This window comes from Amaranthus tricolor, chromosome 7 (assembly GCF_026212465.1).
Source record: "Amaranthus tricolor cultivar Red isolate AtriRed21 chromosome 7, ASM2621246v1, whole genome shotgun sequence".
NCBI lineage: Eukaryota > Viridiplantae > Streptophyta > Magnoliopsida > Caryophyllales > Amaranthaceae > Amaranthus > Amaranthus tricolor.
In genome coordinates, this window is record NC_080053.1 from 9,154,866 (window position 1) to 9,172,862 (window position 17,997).

The 17,997-nt window shown below is 48.8% G+C and overlaps 27 non-coding genes across 27 annotated transcripts; all 27 read left to right on the top strand.

Moving 5' to 3' along the window:
* Window positions 1-55: 55 nt before the first annotated feature.
* On the top strand, window positions 56-174 carry LOC130819839 (5S ribosomal RNA). Its single transcript, XR_009044870.1, has one exon. It is a non-coding gene; the product is annotated as a 5S ribosomal RNA (ribosomal RNA).
* Window positions 175-726: 552 nt separating this feature from the next.
* On the top strand, window positions 727-845 carry LOC130819840 (5S ribosomal RNA). The gene has a single exon (XR_009044871.1). It is a non-coding gene; the product is annotated as a 5S ribosomal RNA (ribosomal RNA).
* A 553-nt stretch (window positions 846-1,398) lies between these two features.
* Window positions 1,399-1,517, top strand: LOC130819448 (5S ribosomal RNA). The gene has a single exon (XR_009044484.1). It is a non-coding gene; the product is annotated as a 5S ribosomal RNA (ribosomal RNA).
* Window positions 1,518-2,069: 552 nt separating this feature from the next.
* Window positions 2,070-2,188, top strand: LOC130819842 (5S ribosomal RNA). Its single transcript, XR_009044873.1, has one exon. It is a non-coding gene; the product is annotated as a 5S ribosomal RNA (ribosomal RNA).
* Window positions 2,189-2,744: 556 nt separating this feature from the next.
* LOC130819449 (5S ribosomal RNA) lies at window positions 2,745-2,863 on the top strand. The gene has a single exon (XR_009044485.1). It is a non-coding gene; the product is annotated as a 5S ribosomal RNA (ribosomal RNA).
* Window positions 2,864-3,412: 549 nt separating this feature from the next.
* LOC130819843 (5S ribosomal RNA) lies at window positions 3,413-3,531 on the top strand. Its single transcript, XR_009044874.1, has one exon. It is a non-coding gene; the product is annotated as a 5S ribosomal RNA (ribosomal RNA).
* A 555-nt stretch (window positions 3,532-4,086) lies between these two features.
* LOC130819450 (5S ribosomal RNA) lies at window positions 4,087-4,205 on the top strand. Its single transcript, XR_009044486.1, has one exon. It is a non-coding gene; the product is annotated as a 5S ribosomal RNA (ribosomal RNA).
* A 549-nt stretch (window positions 4,206-4,754) lies between these two features.
* LOC130819844 (5S ribosomal RNA) lies at window positions 4,755-4,873 on the top strand. The gene has a single exon (XR_009044875.1). It is a non-coding gene; the product is annotated as a 5S ribosomal RNA (ribosomal RNA).
* Window positions 4,874-5,428: 555 nt separating this feature from the next.
* Window positions 5,429-5,547, top strand: LOC130819451 (5S ribosomal RNA). The gene has a single exon (XR_009044487.1). It is a non-coding gene; the product is annotated as a 5S ribosomal RNA (ribosomal RNA).
* Window positions 5,548-6,105: 558 nt separating this feature from the next.
* Window positions 6,106-6,224, top strand: LOC130819845 (5S ribosomal RNA). The gene has a single exon (XR_009044876.1). It is a non-coding gene; the product is annotated as a 5S ribosomal RNA (ribosomal RNA).
* A 556-nt stretch (window positions 6,225-6,780) lies between these two features.
* LOC130819452 (5S ribosomal RNA) lies at window positions 6,781-6,899 on the top strand. The gene has a single exon (XR_009044488.1). It is a non-coding gene; the product is annotated as a 5S ribosomal RNA (ribosomal RNA).
* Window positions 6,900-7,448: 549 nt separating this feature from the next.
* LOC130819846 (5S ribosomal RNA) lies at window positions 7,449-7,567 on the top strand. The gene has a single exon (XR_009044877.1). It is a non-coding gene; the product is annotated as a 5S ribosomal RNA (ribosomal RNA).
* A 555-nt stretch (window positions 7,568-8,122) lies between these two features.
* Window positions 8,123-8,241, top strand: LOC130819453 (5S ribosomal RNA). Its single transcript, XR_009044489.1, has one exon. It is a non-coding gene; the product is annotated as a 5S ribosomal RNA (ribosomal RNA).
* A 553-nt stretch (window positions 8,242-8,794) lies between these two features.
* Window positions 8,795-8,913, top strand: LOC130819847 (5S ribosomal RNA). Its single transcript, XR_009044878.1, has one exon. It is a non-coding gene; the product is annotated as a 5S ribosomal RNA (ribosomal RNA).
* A 556-nt stretch (window positions 8,914-9,469) lies between these two features.
* On the top strand, window positions 9,470-9,588 carry LOC130819454 (5S ribosomal RNA). The gene has a single exon (XR_009044490.1). It is a non-coding gene; the product is annotated as a 5S ribosomal RNA (ribosomal RNA).
* A 552-nt stretch (window positions 9,589-10,140) lies between these two features.
* LOC130819848 (5S ribosomal RNA) lies at window positions 10,141-10,259 on the top strand. The gene has a single exon (XR_009044879.1). It is a non-coding gene; the product is annotated as a 5S ribosomal RNA (ribosomal RNA).
* Window positions 10,260-10,814: 555 nt separating this feature from the next.
* On the top strand, window positions 10,815-10,933 carry LOC130819849 (5S ribosomal RNA). The gene has a single exon (XR_009044880.1). It is a non-coding gene; the product is annotated as a 5S ribosomal RNA (ribosomal RNA).
* A 555-nt stretch (window positions 10,934-11,488) lies between these two features.
* LOC130819455 (5S ribosomal RNA) lies at window positions 11,489-11,607 on the top strand. The gene has a single exon (XR_009044491.1). It is a non-coding gene; the product is annotated as a 5S ribosomal RNA (ribosomal RNA).
* Window positions 11,608-12,159: 552 nt separating this feature from the next.
* On the top strand, window positions 12,160-12,278 carry LOC130819457 (5S ribosomal RNA). Its single transcript, XR_009044493.1, has one exon. It is a non-coding gene; the product is annotated as a 5S ribosomal RNA (ribosomal RNA).
* Window positions 12,279-12,831: 553 nt separating this feature from the next.
* On the top strand, window positions 12,832-12,950 carry LOC130819850 (5S ribosomal RNA). The gene has a single exon (XR_009044881.1). It is a non-coding gene; the product is annotated as a 5S ribosomal RNA (ribosomal RNA).
* Window positions 12,951-13,503: 553 nt separating this feature from the next.
* LOC130819851 (5S ribosomal RNA) lies at window positions 13,504-13,622 on the top strand. Its single transcript, XR_009044882.1, has one exon. It is a non-coding gene; the product is annotated as a 5S ribosomal RNA (ribosomal RNA).
* A 554-nt stretch (window positions 13,623-14,176) lies between these two features.
* LOC130819458 (5S ribosomal RNA) lies at window positions 14,177-14,295 on the top strand. Its single transcript, XR_009044494.1, has one exon. It is a non-coding gene; the product is annotated as a 5S ribosomal RNA (ribosomal RNA).
* Window positions 14,296-14,847: 552 nt separating this feature from the next.
* On the top strand, window positions 14,848-14,966 carry LOC130819459 (5S ribosomal RNA). Its single transcript, XR_009044495.1, has one exon. It is a non-coding gene; the product is annotated as a 5S ribosomal RNA (ribosomal RNA).
* Window positions 14,967-15,520: 554 nt separating this feature from the next.
* On the top strand, window positions 15,521-15,639 carry LOC130819853 (5S ribosomal RNA). The gene has a single exon (XR_009044884.1). It is a non-coding gene; the product is annotated as a 5S ribosomal RNA (ribosomal RNA).
* Window positions 15,640-16,193: 554 nt separating this feature from the next.
* On the top strand, window positions 16,194-16,312 carry LOC130819854 (5S ribosomal RNA). The gene has a single exon (XR_009044885.1). It is a non-coding gene; the product is annotated as a 5S ribosomal RNA (ribosomal RNA).
* A 556-nt stretch (window positions 16,313-16,868) lies between these two features.
* Window positions 16,869-16,987, top strand: LOC130819855 (5S ribosomal RNA). The gene has a single exon (XR_009044886.1). It is a non-coding gene; the product is annotated as a 5S ribosomal RNA (ribosomal RNA).
* Window positions 16,988-17,543: 556 nt separating this feature from the next.
* LOC130819856 (5S ribosomal RNA) lies at window positions 17,544-17,662 on the top strand. Its single transcript, XR_009044887.1, has one exon. It is a non-coding gene; the product is annotated as a 5S ribosomal RNA (ribosomal RNA).
* The last annotated feature ends 335 nt before the right edge of the window (window positions 17,663-17,997 follow it).

Consider the following 17,997-nt stretch of genomic DNA (forward strand, 5'->3'; position numbering starts at 1 on the left):
TTTTTTTTTTTTGGGCGGCATTGCGCATGTAAACAAATTGCTACGGTGAATGAACGGGTGCGATCATACCAGCACTAATGCACCGGATCCCATCAGAACTCCGCAGTTAAGCGTGCTTGGGCGAGAGTAGTACTAGGATGGGTGACCTCCTGGGAAGTCCTCGTGTTGCACCCCTTTTTCCCTCCTTTTTTTTTATATTTTCCTTATCTGTTTCCGCTGCACTTGAGCAGAAGGCATTTCAGTGGTTATCGTAGTATACTCCATGGAAGTAATTTTATTTAAAAAAATATAACTCGCAACCGGGTCCCGACCTCGAATTTACGGGCACTCGAAAGATAGGACCCGTCGAGGCGGGTCGATGCGCATACGAACGAATTGTCCGAAAGAGGCGTGCGTCGGTGCGTTCGTGTAAGCGGAAATTGCACCGGGTCCCGTCGGAAGTCCCCGCGGAAGCGCGCCCGGCATGGATGGCCTCTTGATTTCCAAGTGTTGCGCGGATTTCTTAAATATTTTGTCGCTTTTTTGTTGCGAGTTCACCTGGCTTTTAAAGCCGGCGGACTCTTTTGTGAATCGGACAATACCGGGAGGGTGAAAAACGGTATTCGGGAAGGAGAAGGCTCGAAATAGGGGTCTCGGCTGCGAATTTACGAGCTTTGGAATGCTCTGGTTTTTTTTTTTTTTTTGGGCGGCATTGCGCATGTAAACAAATTGCTACGGTGAATGAACGGGTGCGATCATACCAGCACTAATGCACCGGATCCCATCAGAACTCCGCAGTTAAGCGTGCTTGGGCGAGAGTAGTACTAGGATGGGTGACCTCCTGGGAAGTCCTCGTGTTGCACCCCTTTTTCCCTCCTTTTTTTTTATATTTTCCTTATCTGTTTCCGCTGCACTTGAGCAGAAGGCATTTCAGTGGTTATCGTAGTATACTCCATGGAAGTAATTTTATTTAAAAAAATATAACTCGCAACCGGGTCCCGACCTCGAATTTACGGGCACTCGAAAGATAGGACCCGTCGAGGCGGGTCGATGCGCATACGAACGAATTGTCCGAAAGAGGCGTGCGTCGGTGCGTTCGTGTAAGCGGAAATTGCACCGGGTCCCGTCGGAAGTCCCCGCGGAAGCGCGCCCGGCATGGATGGCCTCTTGATTTCCAAGTGTTGCGCGGATTTCTTAAATATTTTGTCGCTTTTTTGTTGCGAGTTCACCTGGCTTTTAAAGCCGGCGGACTCTTTTGTGAATCGGACAATACCGGGAGGGTGAAAAACGGTATTTGGGAAGGAGAAGGCTCGAAATTGGACTCTCGGCTGCGAATTTACGAGCTTTGGAATGCTCTGGTTTTTTTTTTTTTTTTTGGGCGGCATTGCGCATGTAAACAAATTGCTACGGTGAATGAACGGGTGCGATCATACCAGCACTAATGCACCGGATCCCATCAGAACTCCGCAGTGAAGCGTGCTTGGGCGAGAGTAGTACTAGGATGGGTGACCTCCTGGGAAGTCCTCGTGTTGCACCCCTTTTTCCCTCCTTTTTTTTTTTTATTTTTCTTATCTGTTTCCGCTGCACTTGAGCAAAAGGCATTTCAGTGGTTATCGTAGTATACTCCATGGAAGTAATTTTATTTATAAAAATATAACTCGCAACCGGGTCCCGACCTCGAATTTACGGGCACTCGAAAGATAGGACCCGTCGAGGCGGGTCGATGCGCATACGAACGAATTGTCCGAAAGAGGCGTGCATCGGTGCGTTCGTGTAAGCGGAAATTGCACCGGGTCCCGTCGGAAGTCCCCGCGGAAGCGCGCCCGGCATGGATGGCCTCTTGATTTCCTAGTGTTGCGCGGATTTCTTAAATATTTTGTCGCTTTTTTGTTGCGAGTTCACCTGGCTTTTAAAGCCGGCGGACTCTTTTGTGAATCGGACAATACCGGGAGGGTGAAAAACGGTATTTGGGAAGGAGAAGGCTCGAAATTGGGGTCTCGGCTGCGAATTTACGAGCTTTGGAATGCTCTGGTTTTTTTTTTTTTTTGGGCGGCATTGCGCATGTAAACAAATTGCTACGGTGAATGAACGGGTGCGATCATACCAGCACTAATGCACCGGATCCCATCAGAACTCCGCAGTTAAGCGTGCTTGGGCGAGAGTAGTACTAGGATGGGTGACCTCCTGGGAAGTCCTCGTGTTGCACCCCTTTTTCCCTCCTTTTTTTTTTTTATTTTTCTTATCTGTTTCCGCTGCACTTGAGCAAAAGGCATTTCAGTGGTTATCGTAGTATACTCCATGGAAGTAATTTTATTTATAAAAATATAACTCGCAACCGGGTCCCGACCTCGAATTTACGGGCACTCGAAAGATAGGACCCGTCGAGGCGGGTCGATGCGCATACGAACAAATTGTCCGAAAGAGGCGTGCGTCGGTGCGTTCGTGTAAGCGGAAATTGCACCGGGTCCCGTCGGAAGTCCCCGCGGAAGCGCGCCCGGCATGGATGGCCTCTTGATTTCCAAGTGTTGCGCGGTTTTCTTAAATATTTTGTCGCTTTTTTGTTGCGAGTTCACCTGGCTTTTAAAGCCGGCGGACTCTTTTGTGAATCGGACAATACCGGGAGGGTGAAAAACGGTATTTGGGAAGGAGAAGGCTCGAAATTGGGGTCTCGGCTGCGAATTTACGAGCTTTGGAATGCTCTGGTTTTTTTTTTTTTTTTTTTGGGCGGCATTGCGCATGTAAACAAATTGCTACGGTGAATGAACGGGTGCGATCATACCAGCACTAATGCACCGGATCCCATCAGAACTCCGCAGTGAAGCGTGCTTGGGCGAGAGTAGTACTAGGATGGGTGACCTCCTGGGAAGTCCTCGTGTTGCACCCCTTTTTCCCTCCTTTTTTTTTTTATTTTTCTTATCTGTTTCCGCTGCACTTGAGCAAAAGGCATTTCAGTGGTTATCGTAGTATACTCCATGGAAGTAATTTTATTTATAAAAATATAACTCGCAACCGGGTCCCGACCTCGAATTTACGGGCACTCGAAAGATAGGACCCGTCGAGGCGGGTCGATGCGCATACGAACGAATTGTCCGAAAGAGGCGTGCGTCGGTGCGTTCGTGTAAGCGGAAATTGCACCGGGTCCCGTCGGAAGTCCCCGCGGAAGCGCGCCCGGCATGGATGGCCTCTTGATTTCCAAGTGTTGCGCGGATTTCTTAAATATTTTGTCGCTTTTTTGTTGAAAGTTCACCTGGCTTTTAAAGCCGGCGGACTCTTTTGTGAATCGGACAATACCGGGAGGGTGAAAAACGGTATTTGGGAAGGAGAAGGCTCGAAATTGGGGTCTCGGCTGCGAATTTACGAGCTTTGGAATGCTCTGGTTTTTTTTTTTTTGGGCGGCATTGCGCATGTAAACAAATTGCTACGGTGAATGAACGGGTGCGATCATACCAGCACTAATGCACCGGATCCCATCAGAACTCCGCAGTTAAGCGTGCTTGGGCGAGAGTAGTACTAGGATGGGTGACCTCCTGGGAAGTCCTCGTGTTGCACCCCTTTTTCCCTCCTTTTTTTTTTTTATTTTTCTTATCTGTTTCCGCTGCACTTGAGCAAAAGGCATTTCAGTGGTTATCGTAGTATACTCCATGGAAGTAATTTTATTTATAAAAATATAACTCGCAACCGGGTCCCGACCTCGAATTTACGGGCACTCGAAAGATAGGACCCGTCGAGGCGGGTCGATGCGCATACGAACAAATTGTCCGAAAGAGGCGTGCGTCGGTGCGTTCGTGTAAGCGGAAATTGCACCGGGTCCCGTCGGAAGTCCCCGCGGAAGCGCGCCCGGCATGGATGGCCTCTTGATTTCCAAGTGTTGCGCGGTTTTCTTAAATATTTTGTCGCTTTTTTGTTGCGAGTTCACCTGGCTTTTAAAGCCGGCGGACTCTTTTGTGAATCGGACAATACCGGGAGGGTGAAAAACGGTATTTGGGAAGGAGAAGGCTCGAAATTGGGGTCTCGGCTGCGAATTTACGAGCTTTGGAATGCTCTGGTTTTTTTTTTTTTTTTTTGGGCGGCATTGCGCATGTAAACAAATTGCTACGGTGAATGAACGGGTGCGATCATACCAGCACTAATGCACCGGATCCCATCAGAACTCCGCAGTGAAGCGTGCTTGGGCGAGAGTAGTACTAGGATGGGTGACCTCCTGGGAAGTCCTCGTGTTGCACCCCTTTTTCCCTCCTTTTTTTTTTTATTTTTCTTATCTGTTTCCGCTGCACTTGAGCAAAAGGCATTTCAGTGGTTATCGTAGTATACTCCATGGAAGTAATTTTATTTATAAAAATATAACTCGCAACCGGGTCCCGACCTCGAATTTACGGGCACTCGAAAGATAGGACCCGTCGAGGCGGGTCGATGCGCATACGAACGAATTGTCCGAAAGAGGCGTGCGTCGGTGCGTTCGTGTAAGCGGAAATTGCACCGGGTCCCGTCGGAAGTCCCCGCGGAAGCGCGCCCGGCATGGATGGCCTCTTGATTTCCAAGTGTTGCGCGGATTTCTTAAATATTTTGTCGCTTTTTTGTTGAAAGTTCACCTGGCTTTTAAAGCCGGCGGACTCTTTTGTGAATCGGACAATACCGGGAGGGTGAAAAACGGTATTTGGGAAGGAGAAGGCTCGAAATTGGGGTCTCGGCTGCGAATTTACGAGCTTTGGAATGCTCTGGTTTTTTTTTTTTTGGGCGGCATTGCGCATGTAAACAAATTGCTACGGTGAATGAACGGGTGCGATCATACCAGCACTAATGCACCGGATCCCATCAGAACTCCGCAGTTAAGCGTGCTTGGGCGAGAGTAGTACTAGGATGGGTGACCTCCTGGGAAGTCCTCGTGTTGCACCCCTTTTTCCCTCCTTTTTTTTTTTTATTTTTCTTATCTGTTTCCGCTGCACTTGAGCAAAAGGCATTTCAGTGGTTATCGTAGTATACTCCATGGAAGTAATTTTATTTATAAAAATATAACTCGCAACCGGGTCCCGACCTCGAATTTACGGGCACTCGAAAGATAGGACCCGTCGAGGCGGGTCGATGCGCATACGAACAAATTGTCCGAAAGAGGCGTGCGTCGGTGCGTTCGTGTAAGCGGAAATTGCACCGGGTCCCGTCGGAAGTCCCCGCGGAAGCGCGCCCGGCATGGATGGCCTCTTGATTTCCAAGTGTTGCGCGGTTTTCTTAAATATTTTGTCGCTTTTTTGTTGCGAGTTCACCTGGCTTTTAAAGCCGGCGGACTCTTTTGTGAATCGGACAATACCGGGAGGGTGAAAAACGGTATTTGGGAAGGAGAAGGCTCGAAATTGGGGTCTCGGCTGCGAATTTACGAGCTTTGGAATGCTCTGGTTTTTTTTTTTTTTTTTTGGGCGGCATTGCGCATGTAAACAAATTGCTACGGTGAATGAACGGGTGCGATCATACCAGCACTAATGCACCGGATCCCATCAGAACTCCGCAGTGAAGCGTGCTTGGGCGAGAGTAGTACTAGGATGGGTGACCTCCTGGGAAGTCCTCGTGTTGCACCCCTTTTTCCCTCCTTTTTTTTTTTATTTTTCTTATCTGTTTCCGCTGCACTTGAGCAAAAGGCATTTCAGTGGTTATCGTAGTATACTCCATGGAAGTAATTTTATTTATAAAAATATAACTCGCAACCGGGTCCCGACCTCGAATTTACGGGCACTCGAAAGATAGGACCCGTCGAGGCGGGTCGATGCGCATACGAACGAATTGTCCGAAAGAGGCGTGCGTCGGTGCGTTCGTGTAAGCGGAAATTGCACCGGTTGCACCGGGTCCCGTCGGAAGTCCCCGCGGAAGCGCGCCCGGCATGGATGGCCTCTTGATTTCCAAGTGTTGCGCGGATTTCTTAAATATTTTGTCGCTTTTTTGTTGAAAGTTCACCTGGCTTTTAAAGCCGGCGGACTCTTTTGTGAATCGGACAATACCGGGAGGGTGAAAAACGGTATTTGGGAAGGAGAAGGCTCGAAATTGGGGTCTCGGCTGCGAATTTACGAGCTTTGGAATGCTCTGGTTTTTTTTTTTTTGGGCGGCATTGCGCATGTAAACAAATTGCTACGGTGAATGAACGGGTGCGATCATACCAGCACTAATGCACCGGATCCCATCAGAACTCCGCAGTTAAGCGTGCTTGGGCGAGAGTAGTACTAGGATGGGTGACCTCCTGGGAAGTCCTCGTGTTGCACCCCTTTTTCCCTCCTTTTTTTTTTTTATTTTTCTTATCTGTTTCCGCTGCACTTGAGCAAAAGGCATTTCAGTGGTTATCGTAGTATACTCCATGGAAGTAATTTTATTTATAAAAATATAACTCGCAACCGGGTCCCGACCTCGAATTTACGGGCACTCGAAAGATAGGACCCGTCGAGGCGGGTCGATGCGCATACGAACAAATTGTCCGAAAGAGGCGTGCGTCGGTGCGTTCGTGTAAGCGGAAATTGCACCGGGTCCCGTCGGAAGTCCCCGCGGAAGCGCGCCCGGCATGGATGGCCTCTTGATTTCCAAGTGTTGCGCGGTTTTCTTAAATATTTTGTCGCTTTTTTGTTGCGAGTTCACCTGGCTTTTAAAGCCGGCGGACTCTTTTGTGAATCGGACAATACCGGGAGGGTGAAAAACGGTATTTGGGAAGGAGAAGGCTCGAAATTGGGGTCTCGGCTGCGAATTTACGAGCTTTGGAATGCTCTGGTTTTTTTTTTTTTTTTTTTGGGCGGCATTGCGCATGTAAACAAATTGCTACGGTGAATGAACGGGTGCGATCATACCAGCACTAATGCACCGGATCCCATCAGAACTCCGCAGTGAAGCGTGCTTGGGCGAGAGTAGTACTAGGATGGGTGACCTCCTGGGAAGTCCTCGTGTTGCACCCCTTTTTCCCTCCTTTTTTTTTTTATTTTTCTTATCTGTTTCCGCTGCACTTGAGCAAAAGGCATTTCAGTGGTTATCGTAGTATACTCCATGGAAGTAATTTTATTTATAAAAATATAACTCGCAACCGGGTCCCGACCTCGAATTTACGGGCACTCGAAAGATAGGACCCGTCGAGGCGGGTCGATGCGCATACGAACGAATTGTCCGAAAGAGGCGTGCGTCGGTGCGTTCGTGTAAGCGGAAATTGCACCGGGTCCCGTCGGAAGTCCCCGCGGAAGCGCGCCCGGCATGGATGGCCTCTTGATTTCCAAGTGTTGCGCGGATTTCTTAAATATTTTGTCGCTTTTTTGTTGAAAGTTCACCTGGCTTTTAAAGCCGGCGGACTCTTTTGTGAATCGGACAATACCGGGAGGGTGAAAAACGGTATTTGGGAAGGAGAAGGCTCGAAATTGGGGTCTCGGCTGCGAATTTACGAGCTTTGGAATGCTCTGGTTTTTTTTTTTTTGGGCGGCATTGCGCATGTAAACAAATTGCTACGGTGAATGAACGGGTGCGATCATACCAGCACTAATGCACCGGATCCCATCAGAACTCCGCAGTTAAGCGTGCTTGGGCGAGAGTAGTACTAGGATGGGTGACCTCCTGGGAAGTCCTCGTGTTGCACCCCTTTTTCCCTCCTTTTTTTTTTTTATTTTTCTTATCTGTTTCCGCTGCACTTGAGCAAAAGGCATTTCAGTGGTTATCGTAGTATACTCCATGGAAGTAATTTTATTTATAAAAATATAACTCGCAACCGGGTCCCGACCTCGAATTTACGGGCACTCGAAAGATAGGACCCGTCGAGGCGGGTCGATGCGCATACGAACAAATTGTCCGAAAGAGGCGTGCGTCGGTGCGTTCGTGTAAGCGGAAATTGCACCGGGTCCCGTCGGAAGTCCCCGCGGAAGCGCGCCCGGCATGGATGGCCTCTTGATTTCCAAGTGTTGCGCGGTTTTCTTAAATATTTTGTCGCTTTTTTGTTGCGAGTTCACCTGGCTTTTAAAGCCGGCGGACTCTTTTGTGAATCGGACAATACCGGGAGGGTGAAAAACGGTATTTGGGAAGGAGAAGGCTCGAAATTGGGGTCTCGGCTGCGAATTTACGAGCTTTGGAATGCTCTGGTTTTTTTTTTTTTTTTTTGGGCGGCATTGCGCATGTAAACAAATTGCTACGGTGAATGAACGGGTGCGATCATACCAGCACTAATGCACCGGATCCCATCAGAACTCCGCAGTGAAGCGTGCTTGGGCGAGAGTAGTACTAGGATGGGTGACCTCCTGGGAAGTCCTCGTGTTGCACCCCTTTTTCCCTCCTTTTTTTTTTTTATTTTTCTTATCTGTTTCCGCTGCACTTGAGCAAAAGGCATTTCAGTGGTTATCGTAGTATACTCCATGGAAGTAATTTTATTTATAAAAATATAACTCGCAACCGGGTCCCGACCTCGAATTTACGGGCACTCGAAAGATAGGACCCGTCGAGGCGGGTCGATGCGCATACGAACGAATTGTCCGAAAGAGGCGTGCGTCGGTGCGTTCGTGTAAGCGGAAATTGCACCGGGTCCCGTCGGAAGTCCCCGCGGAAGCGCGCCCGGCATGGATGGCCTCTTGATTTCCTAGTGTTGCGCGGATTTCTTAAATATTTTGTCGCTTTTTTGTTGCGAGTTCACCTGGCTTTTAAAGCCGGCGGACTCTTTTGTGAATCGGACAATACCGGGAGGGTGAAAAACGGTATTTGGGAAGGAGAAGGCTCGAAATTGGGGTCTCGGCTGCGAATTTACGAGCTTTGGAATGCTCTGGTTTTTTTTTTTTTTTTGGGCGGCATTGCGCATGTAAACAAATTGCTACGGTGAATGAACGGGTGCGATCATACCAGCACTAATGCACCGGATCCCATCAGAACTCCGCAGTTAAGCGTGCTTGGGCGAGAGTAGTACTAGGATGGGTGACCTCCTGGGAAGTCCTCGTGTTGCACCCCTTTTTCCCTCCTTTTTTTTTTTTTATTTTTCTTATCTGTTTCCGCTGCACTTGAGCAAAAGGCATTTCAGTGGTTATCGTAGTATACTCCATGGAAGTAATTTTATTTATAAAAATATAACTCGCAACCGGGTCCCGACCTCGAATTTACGGGCACTCGAAAGATAGGACCCGTCGAGGCGGGTCGATGCGCATACGAACAAATTGTCCGAAAGAGGCGTGCGTCGGTGCGTTCGTGTAAGCGGAAATTGCACCGGGTCCCGTCGGAAGTCCCCGCGGAAGCGCGCCCGGCATGGATGGCCTCTTGATTTCCAAGTGTTGCGCGGTTTTCTTAAATATTTTGTCGCTTTTTTGTTGCGAGTTCACCTGGCTTTTAAAGCCGGCGGACTCTTTTGTGAATCGGACAATACCGGGAGGGTGAAAAACGGTATTTGGGAAGGAGAAGGCTCGAAATTGGGGTCTCGGCTGCGAATTTACGAGCTTTGGAATGCTCTGGTTTTTTTTTTTTTTTTTTGGGCGGCATTGCGCATGTAAACAAATTGCTACGGTGAATGAACGGGTGCGATCATACCAGCACTAATGCACCGGATCCCATCAGAACTCCGCAGTGAAGCGTGCTTGGGCGAGAGTAGTACTAGGATGGGTGACCTCCTGGGAAGTCCTCGTGTTGCACCCCTTTTTCCCTCCTTTTTTTTTTTTATTTTTCTTATCTGTTTCCGCTGCACTTGAGCAAAAGGCATTTCAGTGGTTATCGTAGTATACTCCATGGAAGTAATTTTATTTATAAAAATATAACTCGCAACCGGGTCCCGACCTCGAATTTACGGGCACTCGAAAGATAGGACCCGTCGAGGCGGGTCGATGCGCATACGAACGAATTGTCCGAAAGAGGCGTGCGTCGGTGCGTTCGTGTAAGCGGAAATTGCACCGGGTCCCGTCGGAAGTCCCCGCGGAAGCGCGCCCGGCATGGATGGCCTCTTGATTTCCAAGTGTTGCGCGGATTTCTTAAATATTTTGTCGCTTTTTTGTTGAAAGTTCACCTGGCTTTTAAAGCCGGCGGACTCTTTTGTGAATCGGACAATACCGGGAGGGTGAAAAACGGTATTTGGGAAGGAGAAGGCTCGAAATTGGGGTCTCGGCTGCGAATTTACGAGCTTTGGAATGCTCTGGTTTTTTTTTTTTTTTGGGCGGCATTGCGCATGTAAACAAATTGCTACGGTGAATGAACGGGTGCGATCATACCAGCACTAATGCACCGGATCCCATCAGAACTCCGCAGTTAAGCGTGCTTGGGCGAGAGTAGTACTAGGATGGGTGACCTCCTGGGAAGTCCTCGTGTTGCACCCCTTTTTCCCTCCTTTTTTTTTTTTATTTTTCTTATCTGTTTCCGCTGCACTTGAGCAAAAGGCATTTCAGTGGTTATCGTAGTATACTCCATGGAAGTAATTTTATTTATAAAAATATAACTCGCAACCGGGTCCCGACCTCGAATTTACGGGCACTCGAAAGATAGGACCCGTCGAGGCGGGTCGATGCGCATACGAACAAATTGTCCGAAAGAGGCGTGCGTCGGTGCGTTCGTGTAAGCGGAAATTGCACCGGGTCCCGTCGGAAGTCCCCGCGGAAGCGCGCCCGGCATGGATGGCCTCTTGATTTCCAAGTGTTGCGCGGTTTTCTTAAATATTTTGTCGCTTTTTTGTTGCGAGTTCACCTGGCTTTTAAAGCCGGCGGACTCTTTTGTGAATCGGACAATACCGGGAGGGTGAAAAACGGTATTTGGGAAGGAGAAGGCTCGAAATTGGGGTCTCGGCTGCGAATTTACGAGCTTTGGAATGCTCTGGTTTTTTTTTTTTTTTTTTGGGCGGCATTGCGCATGTAAACAAATTGCTACGGTGAATGAACGGGTGCGATCATACCAGCACTAATGCACCGGATCCCATCAGAACTCCGCAGTTAAGCGTGCTTGGGCGAGAGTAGTACTAGGATGGGTGACCTCCTGGGAAGTCCTCGTGTTGCACCCCTTTTTCCCTCCTTTTTTTTTTTTATTTTTCTTATCTGTTTCCGCTGCACTTGAGCAAAAGGCATTTCAGTGGTTATCGTAGTATACTCCATGGAAGTAATTTTATTTATAAAAATATAACTCGCAACCGGGTCCCGACCTCGAATTTACGGGCACTCGAAAGATAGGACCCGTCGAGGCGGGTCGATGCGCATACGAACGAATTGTCCGAAAGAGGCGTGCGTCGGTGCGTTCGTGTAAGCGGAAATTGCACCGGGTCCCGTCGGAAGTCCCCGCGGAAGCGCGCCCGGCATGGATGGCCTCTTGATTTCCAAGTGTTGCGCGGTTTTCTTAAATATTTTGTCGCTTTTTTGTTGCGAGTTCACCTGGCTTTTAAAGCCGGCGGACTCTTTTGTGAATCGGACAATACCGGGAGGGTGAAAAACGGTATTTGGGAAGGAGAAGGCTCGAAATTGGGGTCTCGGCTGCGAATTTACGAGCTTTGGAATGCTCTGGTTTTTTTTTTTTTTTTTTGGGCGGCATTGCGCATGTAAACAAATTGCTACGGTGAATGAACGGGTGCGATCATACCAGCACTAATGCACCGGATCCCATCAGAACTCCGCAGTGAAGCGTGCTTGGGCGAGAGTAGTACTAGGATGGGTGACCTCCTGGGAAGTCCTCGTGTTGCACCCCTTTTTCCCTCCTTTTTTTTTTTTATTTTTCTTATCTGTTTCCGCTGCACTTGAGCAAAAGGCATTTCAGTGGTTATCGTAGTATACTCCATGGAAGTAATTTTATTTATAAAAATATAACTCGCAACCGGGTCCCGACCTCGAATTTACGGGCACTCGAAAGATAGGACCCGTCGAGGCGGGTCGATGCGCATACGAACGAATTGTCCGAAAGAGGCGTGCGTCGGTGCGTTCGTGTAAGCGGAAATTGCACCGGGTCCCGTCGGAAGTCCCCGCGGAAGCGCGCCCGGCATGGATGGCCTCTTGATTTCCAAGTGTTGCGCGGATTTCTTAAATATTTTGTCGCTTTTTTGTTGCGAGTTCACCTGGCTTTTAAAGCCGGCGGACTCTTTTGTGAATCGGACAATACCGGGAGGGTGAAAAACGGTATTTGGGAAGGAGAAGGCTCGAAATTGGGGTCTCGGCTGCGAATTTACGAGCTTTGGAATGCTCTGGTTTTTTTTTTTTTTTGGGCGGCATTGCGCATGTAAACAAATTGCTACGGTGAATGAACGGGTGCGATCATACCAGCACTAATGCACCGGATCCCATCAGAACTCCGCAGTGAAGCGTGCTTGGGCGAGAGTAGTACTAGGATGGGTGACCTCCTGGGAAGTCCTCGTGTTGCACCCCTTTTTCCCTCCTTTTTTTTTTTTATTTTTCTTATCTGTTTCCGCTGCACTTGAGCAAAAGGCATTTCAGTGGTTATCGTAGTATACTCCATGGAAGTAATTTTATTTATAAAAATATAACTCGCAACCGGGTCCCGACCTCGAATTTACGGGCACTCGAAAGATAGGACCCGTCGAGGCGGGTCGATGCGCATACGAACGAATTGTCCGAAAGAGGCGTGCGTCGGTGCGTTCGTGTAAGCGGAAATTGCACCGGGTCCCGTCGGAAGTCCCCGCGGAAGCGCGCCCGGCATGGATGGCCTCTTGATTTCCAAGTGTTGCGCGGTTTTCTTAAATATTTTGTCGCTTTTTTGTTGCGAGTTCACCTGGCTTTTAAAGCCGGCGGACTCTTTTGTGAATCGGACAATACCGGGAGGGTGAAAAACGGTATTTGGGAAGGAGAAGGCTCGAAATTGGGGTCTCGGCTGCGAATTTACGAGCTTTGGAATGCTCTGGTTTTTTTTTTTTTTTTGGGCGGCATTGCGCATGTAAACAAATTGCTACGGTGAATGAACGGGTGCGATCATACCAGCACTAATGCACCGGATCCCATCAGAACTCCGCAGTTAAGCGTGCTTGGGCGAGAGTAGTACTAGGATGGGTGACCTCCTGGGAAGTCCTCGTGTTGCACCCCTTTTTCCCTCCTTTTTTTTTTTATTTTTCTTATCTGTTTCCGCTGCACTTGAGCAAAAGGCATTTCAGTGGTTATCGTAGTATACTCCATGGAAGTAATTTTATTTATAAAAATATAACTCGCAACCGGGTCCCGACCTCGAATTTACGGGCACTCGAAAGATAGGACCCGTCGAGGCGGGTCGATGCGCATACGAACGAATTGTCCGAAAGAGGCGTGCGTCGGTGCGTTCGTGTAAGCGGAAATTGCACCGGGTCCCGTCGGAAGTCCCCGCGGAAGCGCGCCCGGCATGGATGGCCTCTTGATTTCCAAGTGTTGCGCGGTTTTCTTAAATATTTTGTCGCTTTTTTGTTGCGAGTTCACCTGGCTTTTAAAGCCGGCGGACTCTTTTGTGAATCGGACAATACCGGGAGGGTGAAAAACGGTATTTGGGAAGGAGAAGGCTCGAAATTGGGGTCTCGGCTGCGAATTTACGAGCTTTGGAATGCTCTGGTTTTTTTTTTTTTTTTTGGGCGGCATTGCGCATGTAAACAAATTGCTACGGTGAATGAACGGGTGCGATCATACCAGCACTAATGCACCGGATCCCATCAGAACTCCGCAGTTAAGCGTGCTTGGGCGAGAGTAGTACTAGGATGGGTGACCTCCTGGGAAGTCCTCGTGTTGCACCCCTTTTTCCCTCCTTTTTTTTTTTATTTTTCTTATCTGTTTCCGCTGCACTTGAGCAAAAGGCATTTCAGTGGTTATCGTAGTATACTCCATGGAAGTAATTTTATTTATAAAAATATAACTCGCAACCGGGTCCCGACCTCGAATTTACGGGCACTCGAAAGATAGGACCCGTCGAGGCGGGTCGATGCGCATACGAACGAATTGTCCGAAAGAGGCGTGCGTCGGTGCGTTCGTGTAAGCGGAAATTGCACCGGGTCCCGTCGGAAGTCCCCGCGGAAGCGCGCCCGGCATGGATGGCCTCTTGATTTCCAAGTGTTGCGCGGTTTTCTTAAATATTTTGTCGCTTTTTTGTTGCGAGTTCACCTGGCTTTTAAAGCCGGCGGACTCTTTTGTGAATCGGACAATACCGGGAGGGTGAAAAACGGTATTTGGGAAGGAGAAGGCTCGAAATTGGGGTCTCGGCTGCGAATTTACGAGCTTTGGAATGCTCTGGTTTTTTTTTTTTTTTTTTGGGCGGCATTGCGCATGTAAACAAATTGCTACGGTGAATGAACGGGTGCGATCATACCAGCACTAATGCACCGGATCCCATCAGAACTCCGCAGTGAAGCGTGCTTGGGCGAGAGTAGTACTAGGATGGGTGACCTCCTGGGAAGTCCTCGTGTTGCACCCCTTTTTCCCTCCTTTTTTTTTTTTATTTTTCTTATCTGTTTCCGCTGCACTTGAGCAAAAGGCATTTCAGTGGTTATCGTAGTATACTCCATGGAAGTAATTTTATTTATAAAAATATAACTCGCAACCGGGTCCCGACCTCGAATTTACGGGCACTCGAAAGATAGGACCCGTCGAGGCGGGTCGATGCGCATACGAACGAATTGTCCGAAAGAGGCGTGCGTCGGTGCGTTCGTGTAAGCGGAAATTGCACCGGGTCCCGTCGGAAGTCCCCGCGGAAGCGCGCCCGGCATGGATGGCCTCTTGATTTCCAAGTGTTGCGCGGATTTCTTAAATATTTTGTCGCTTTTTTGTTGCGAGTTCACCTGGCTTTTAAAGCCGGCGGACTCTTTTGTGAATCGGACAATACCGGGAGGGTGAAAAACGGTATTTGGGAAGGAGAAGGCTCGAAATTGGGGTCTCGGCTGCGAATTTACGAGCTTTGGAATGCTCTGGTTTTTTTTTTTTTTTGGGCGGCATTGCGCATGTAAACAAATTGCTACGGTGAATGAACGGGTGCGATCATACCAGCACTAATGCACCGGATCCCATCAGAACTCCGCAGTGAAGCGTGCTTGGGCGAGAGTAGTACTAGGATGGGTGACCTCCTGGGAAGTCCTCGTGTTGCACCCCTTTTTCCCTCCTTTTTTTTTTTTATTTTTCTTATCTGTTTCCGCTGCACTTGAGCAAAAGGCATTTCAGTGGTTATCGTAGTATACTCCATGGAAGTAATTTTATTTATAAAAATATAACTCGCAACCGGGTCCCGACCTCGAATTTACGGGCACTCGAAAGATAGGACCCGTCGAGGCGGGTCGATGCGCATACGAACGAATTGTCCGAAAGAGGCGTGCGTCGGTGCGTTCGTGTAAGCGGAAATTGCACCGGGTCCCGTCGGAAGTCCCCGCGGAAGCGCGCCCGGCATGGATGGCCTCTTGATTTCCAAGTGTTGCGCGGTTTTCTTAAATATTTTGTCGCTTTTTTGTTGCGAGTTCACCTGGCTTTTAAAGCCGGCGGACTCTTTTGTGAATCGGACAATACCGGGAGGGTGAAAAACGGTATTTGGGAAGGAGAAGGCTCGAAATTGGGGTCTCGGCTGCGAATTTACGAGCTTTGGAATGCTCTGGTTTTTTTTTTTTTTTTTGGGCGGCATTGCGCATGTAAACAAATTGCTACGGTGAATGAACGGGTGCGATCATACCAGCACTAATGCACCGGATCCCATCAGAACTCCGCAGTTAAGCGTGCTTGGGCGAGAGTAGTACTAGGATGGGTGACCTCCTGGGAAGTCCTCGTGTTGCACCCCTTTTTCCCTCCTTTTTTTTTTTATTTTTCTTATCTGTTTCCGCTGCACTTGAGCAAAAGGCATTTCAGTGGTTATCGTAGTATACTCCATGGAAGTAATTTTATTTATAAAAATATAACTCGCAACCGGGTCCCGACCTCGAATTTACGGGCACTCGAAAGATAGGACCCGTCGAGGCGGGTCGATGCGCATACGAACGAATTGTCCGAAAGAGGCGTGCGTCGGTGCGTTCGTGTAAGCGGAAATTGCACCGGGTCCCGTCGGAAGTCCCCGCGGAAGCGCGCCCGGCATGGATGGCCTCTTGATTTCCAAGTGTTGCGCGGTTTTCTTAAATATTTTGTCGCTTTTTTGTTGCGAGTTCACCTGGCTTTTAAAGCCGGCGGACTCTTTTGTGAATCGGACAATACCGGGAGGGTGAAAAACGGTATTTGGGAAGGAGAAGGCTCGAAATTGGGGTCTCGGCTGCGAATTTACGAGCTTTGGAATGCTCTGGTTTTTTTTTTTTTTTTTTGGGCGGCATTGCGCATGTAAACAAATTGCTACGGTGAATGAACGGGTGCGATCATACCAGCACTAATGCACCGGATCCCATCAGAACTCCGCAGTTAAGCGTGCTTGGGCGAGAGTAGTACTAGGATGGGTGACCTCCTGGGAAGTCCTCGTGTTGCACCCCTTTTTCCCTCCTTTTTTTTTTTATTTTTCTTATCTGTTTCCGCTGCACTTGAGCAAAAGGCATTTCAGTGGTTATCGTAGTATACTCCATGGAAGTAATTTTATTTATAAAAATATAACTCGCAACCGGGTCCCGACCTCGAATTTACGGGCACTCGAAAGATAGGACCCGTCGAGGCGGGTCGATGCGCATACGAACGAATTGTCCGAAAGAGGCGTGCGTCGGTGCGTTCGTGTAAGCGGAAATTGCACCGGGTCCCGTCGGAAGTCCCCGCGGAAGCGCGCCCGGCATGGATGGCCTCTTGATTTCCAAGTGTTGCGCGGTTTTCTTAAATATTTTGTCGCTTTTTTGTTGCGAGTTCACCTGGCTTTTAAAGCCGGCGGACTCTTTTGTGAATCGGACAATACCGGGAGGGTGAAAAACGGTATTTGGGAAGGAGAAGGCTCGAAATTGGGGTCTCGGCTGCGAATTTACGAGCTTTGGAATGCTCTGGTTTTTTTTTTTTTTTTTTTTGGGCGGCATTGCGCATGTAAACAAATTGCTACGGTGAATGAACGGGTGCGATCATACCAGCACTAATGCACCGGATCCCATCAGAACTCCGCAGTTAAGCGTGCTTGGGCGAGAGTAGTACTAGGATGGGTGACCTCCTGGGAAGTCCTCGTGTTGCACCCCTTTTTCCCTCCTTTTTTTTTTTTATTTTTCTTATCTGTTTCCGCTGCACTTGAGCAAAAGGCATTTCAGTGGTTATCGTAGTATACTCCATGGAAGTAATTTTATTTATAAAAATATAACTCGCAACCGGGTCCCGACCTCGAATTTACGGGCACTCGAAAGATAGGACCCGTCGAGGCGGGTCGATGCGCATACGAACGAATTATCCGAAAGAGGCGTGCGTCGGTGCGTTCGTGTAAGCGGAAATTGCACCGGGTCCCGTCGGAAGTCCCCGCGGAAGCGCGCCCGGCATGGATGGCCTCTTGATTTCCAAGTGTTGCGCGGATTTCTTAAATATTTTGTCGCTTTTTTGTTGCGAGTTCACCTGGCTTTTAAAGCCGGCGGACTCTTTTGTGAATCGGACAATACCGGGAGGGTGAAAAACGGTATTTGGGAAGGAGAAGGCTCGAAATTGGGGTCTCGGCTGCGAATTTACGAGCTTTGGAATGCTCTGGTTTTTTTTTTTTTTTTTTTGGGCGGCATTGCGCATGTAAACAAATTGCTACGGTGAATGAACGGGTGCGATCATACCAGCACTAATGCACCGGATCCCATCAGAACTCCGCAGTTAAGCGTGCTTGGGCGAGAGTAGTACTAGGATGGGTGACCTCCTGGGAAGTCCTCGTGTTGCACCCCTTTTTCCCTCCTTTTTTTTTTTTATTTTTCTTATCTGTTTCCGCTGCACTTGAGCAAAAGGCATTTCAGTGGTTATCGTAGTATACTCCATGGAAGTAATTTTATTTATAAAAATATAACTCGCAACCGGGTCCCGACCTCGAATTTACGGGCACTCGAAAGATAGGACCCGTCGAGGCGGGTCGATGCGCATACGAACGAATTGTCCGAAAGAGGCGTGCGTCGGTGCGTTCGTGTAAGCGGAAATTGCACCGGGTCCCGTCGGAAGTCCCCGCGGAAGCGCGCCCGGCATGGATGGCCTCTTGATTTCCAAGTGTTGCGCGGTTTTCTTAAAT